Source organism: Penaeus chinensis, chromosome 33 (assembly GCF_019202785.1).
Source record: "Penaeus chinensis breed Huanghai No. 1 chromosome 33, ASM1920278v2, whole genome shotgun sequence".
NCBI lineage: Eukaryota > Metazoa > Arthropoda > Malacostraca > Decapoda > Penaeidae > Penaeus > Penaeus chinensis.
Window position 1 is genome coordinate 29,306,420 of NC_061851.1, and position 4,302 is coordinate 29,310,721.

General features: G+C 44.9%; 1 protein-coding gene across 1 annotated transcript in view; it reads left to right on the forward strand.

Annotated features, from left to right (window-relative positions):
• The first annotated feature begins 242 nt into the window (after positions 1 to 242).
• LOC125043349 overlaps positions 243 to 4,302 on the forward strand; it is a 23,995-nt gene continuing 19,935 nt past the window's right edge. The window contains exon 1 of the mRNA XM_047639434.1: positions 243 to 350. The gene's annotated coding sequence lies outside the window, so the exon portion shown is untranslated. The remainder of the gene's footprint in view (positions 351 to 4,302) is intronic.

Consider the following 4,302-nt stretch of genomic DNA (forward strand, 5'->3'; position numbering starts at 1 on the left):
TTCCTTGTATTTTGCGTTTGTTTGCATAAACTTGTGTATGTGTGTGTGTGTGTGTGTGTGTCTGTTTGTGTGTGTGTGTTTTTGTGTGTGTAAGTATAAGTGTGTATGTGTGTGTGTGTATGTGTGTATGTGCGTCTGTGTGTGTGCGTTCATGTGCGTGTGTGAGTTCACGTATGTGTGCGTGTGTGTCCAGGTGCATTGTATAACTGCGTGCTTGTTCGTGTGTGAGTACGTCCAGCCGAACGAGCTAGTAGTATGAGCCGGCAGTTTCGGTGCGGCTGCGGCCCGAGCAACAGGTAGACGCGGCGACTCCGAAGGCTACAGGTAGACGAGCGCTGAGGGCCTCGCAGGTAAGGAGTTCCGCTGGGGGAGAACCCGTTTAGGAACCTTCCCCGTTCTTTTCTTTTTCTGCTCTTCCTTTCTTTATTTTTAGTTTGTTTTGCCTCTTCTCCCTGTTCGTTATTATTATTTTTTTTTTTTTTCTTTTTGGCATTTCCTCTCTCTTCTTTCCTTTTCCTGTTCTTTATTTGTTGGGTCTTTTCTGTCTCTTCTTTCCTTTTTCTGTTCTTTGTTGTTGTTTTTTCTTTCTTTCTTTCTTTCTTTCTTTTGGTCTTTTCTACCTCTTCTCTGCATTTAGTGTTCATTTTCCGCGTCCTCTTCCCCCCTTTTTAACGTCTGTGCGAATTTCGTCTTCTTCGTCACGTGGAAAAGAATAGTAAAATACGGGTGACTATAGTGTGGTGGTGTTCCTTTTATTTCGTGCGTATGTTGTGTGAATATCATTGGAGTGACCCGCGTGGGTGGGGGAGGGGAAGGGGAGGTGGGAGTCGTGAATTCCTAGGCGTTTATGTCGCTGATTCGTGGTGCGAGTTTGTTGTTGACGCTCTAAATTGCAGGTTGCACACTCTCCTCCATGACCCTTTGCATTTCCAGGCCTGCCGTAGGTCATGGCCGCTCCTTCGCGTAATCCTTCCCCTCCGCCTCCCTCTCCCTCTCGCCCTTCCTTTCTTACCCTAACCTCTACCCCTTCCCATCCCACTCTCCCTTACTCCATCTCCAAGCCCAACCCCTCCCTCCGCCTCCTATCCCTGTCCTTCCCGCTCTTCCTTGCTCCATCTTCATTCCCCCCTCCCCGCTCCCTCTCCCCCTCCCTCTCCCTCGCCACCTTACTCATCTTCCCTACTCCATGCTCCCTCGGCCTCCCCTCTCCCCTCCCTCCTCCCGTCCCTTCCTACATCTTTGCATCCTTCCCTCGCTGCCCTCCCCTCCCCTCCCCGCCTCCCTCTCCCCCAGTCTCTATCCTTCCCTCAAACCCTTCCTCGGACTCCGCCTCCTCCTCCCTCCTCACTCCTTCCCCCTCTCTCTCCCTCCTCACTCCTTCCCCCTCTCTCTCCCTCCTCACTCCTTCCCCCTCTCTCTCCCTCCTCACTCCTTCCCCCTCTCTCTCCCTCCTCACTCCTTCCCCCTCTCTCTCGCTCCTCACTCCTTCCCTCTCACCCTTCCTGATCTTCGTAAGGAAATCAGCTGTGTATAAATTTTGCTCAACATGTCTCTAATATAGATGATGTATGAATATATAATTTTTATGCATGAGTATGTATGCTTGATGAAGACAGATAGATAGGCAGATAAATAGGGAGACAGGTACATAGATAGATAGACAGATGGTAAATGGAGAAATAATCACTTCGTGCTTATGTGTGTGTAGCCAACTTGGTACCGTTCCAAAAGTATGAACAAGGCAACGCTAACATTCAATTCTGAGCGTTCCTTTGTAAGAATTGCATACACAAAAGGGATTGTTTACTCGTCTCTCTTATTGTTTTTGTTTTACGTTGGCATCGTAAACGTTCATCCTAATTACCCTTATCCGGCCCCTGATTCGTTCGTCTTTCTTTGTTAGCGTGATCATGTTCAGCTCTGGTCATGCGCTCGGTAAGGAAGGTTTCATGACGGTGCTGTTTAGTTGTGATTTTTTTTTTTTTTTTTTGTGAGGGTGGGGGGTGATTGGGGGTGCTTGGTCTTCCTTTTACTTTCTACTGATCTTTTTTTCTTTCTATTATCTTGTTCCACGTATTGGTGGGGAGGGAGGATGATAAAGATAGATATTGGTTCATATTCCCTCTCCCTGTGTCTGTCTTTAGATAATGCTCATGAAAGTTATTACGCTTGAACATTTGATACCATTTATTAATTAATGTATAAATAACATGGTCTCTTGACACCCTTGCCAAAACAAGGGTGTCAAGAGAAAGAAATAACAGATTACCATATAAATCGTATTCAATTGAGGATGATAAAGAGAATGACATGATAAAGCTGATGATATGACAAGAGTACCAACAGGCTTTGGAGTGTATTTATGATATGACAAAGAGGATAAAAGGCTAACGATTCGTAACGTGACAAGAAAAAAAATGACAGTGATATTTGACACGAAGAAAGGGTAACACAAACATGACAAGGCAAGAACTGACGTACACATTTATGCATGACTGGTTTTGAAAAGGGCAACATCATTCTTGACATTAGAATATATGTCAACTGACATCATGATACAAACACATTTTGTATACGTTGCAAAGGGAATCATAGTATTGTATTTTGCATGACATTATGTTGAATTAGAGTATATAGTATATCCCATTACCCTTTATTGAGCTACACTACATCATAGTTTTTATTACACGAAATATATAATATCAAAAGAAAGCAGTAGAGCATACAACGAATATTACATAGTGCATTATATAATACTTATATACGCCACATACAAGGTGAGCCAGTGGTACCAGACCGCATGAAATCCCCATGAAAATTAATCCTACCACCCGGCCGTCTGGTAGCAATGCAATACGAGGTTTGAAGTCGCGAAGGACACTGTGGGCGGGGTTCTTACACGCCCATTTCGAGGTGGTGTGAGCGTCGGTCGAAACGGTAATGCTCAAGGCTTTTTGTTCTCTGTCTCTGTCTGTCTGTCGGTCTGTCTGTATGTCTTTCTCTCTCTCTCTGTCTATCTGCCCGTCTCTCTCTCTCTCTCTCTCTCTCTCTCTCTCTCTCTCTCTCTCTCTCTCTCTCTCTCTCTCTCTCTCTCTCTCTCTCTCTCTCTCTCTCTCTCTCTCTCTCTCTCTCTCTCTCTCTCTCTCTCTCTCTCTCTCTCTCTCTCTCTCTCTCTCTCTCTCTCTCTCTCTCTCTCTCTCTCTCTCTCTCACTCTCTCTCTCTTTAGATCCAGTTTACGGTGGGAGGGGGACGGAGAGGGAATTGGAAGGGGGGGAGAAGGTGAGGGGGATGGAGAGAGGGAGGAGAGGAAGTGGGAGGGGGAGGGGAGGAGACGGGGATGGAGAGAGGGAGGAGGAGGGGAAGGGGGGGAGTAGATGGGGGGGTGAGTTTTCCTACCTTTTAGGGGCACTGGACGGTGGTATTTATTATTTTTTTCGTTTTAATTTTTTCTTGTTGTTTTGTTTTATTTGGTTACTTTTTTATTCGTTTTTTTTTTTTTTTTTGTCTCTTACTTGTTGTCTCTGTTCTTTTTTATTTTTTTTTGTCACCTGGTAACTACTTTTTTTAACTTGTTTTTGTCTCTCACTTTTTGTCTTTGTTTGTCGTTCTCTCTATGTATTTACATATTTGGCATGTTGCGTTTGATATCTCTTATCTCTCACCACCACTTCTCCCTCTCTTTCTCCCTCTCTCCCTCTCTATCTATCTATCTATCTATCTATCCATCTACTTATCTATCTACCTATCTTTTCCTTCCCAAATCCTTCATGTTCTCTCTCCCCTTTTTCTCTCACTCCCTCTTTTCCTCTATCTCTCCATCTTCCAGTCACTCACCTTTCTACCCTTTTCTCTTCTTCCTTCTTATTCCTCCATCTTCTTTTTTTTTATCACTTTGTTCTTCCACCTTCTCCTCTTCATTTTCTTAAATCTCCATCCTTCTATCTTCTCCTTCTCCTTTTTATCCTCTTCCTTTTTATCCACCCATGTTCTCCTCTTCCTTTTTCTATCCTTCTGTTCCTCTATCTTCTCATTTTCTTTATTATCCGTCCATCTTTTCCCCTTCCTTATCTTCTTTTCTTCTCCATCGCTGCGTCCGATTCCTTGGGCGAGATCCCATTACGCGTCTGGCTTTCGCTCTCGAACACACGAACGCCTCTCCTTGCCAGACGTATCCGAGTTCCATCTCCTTTTCCCGTTATCTCGTCCTCCTCCTCCTCCTCCTCCTCCTCCTCCTCCTCCTCCTCCTTCTTCTTCTTCTTCTTCTTCTTCTTCTCTTCCTCCTCCTCCTCCTCCTCCTCCTT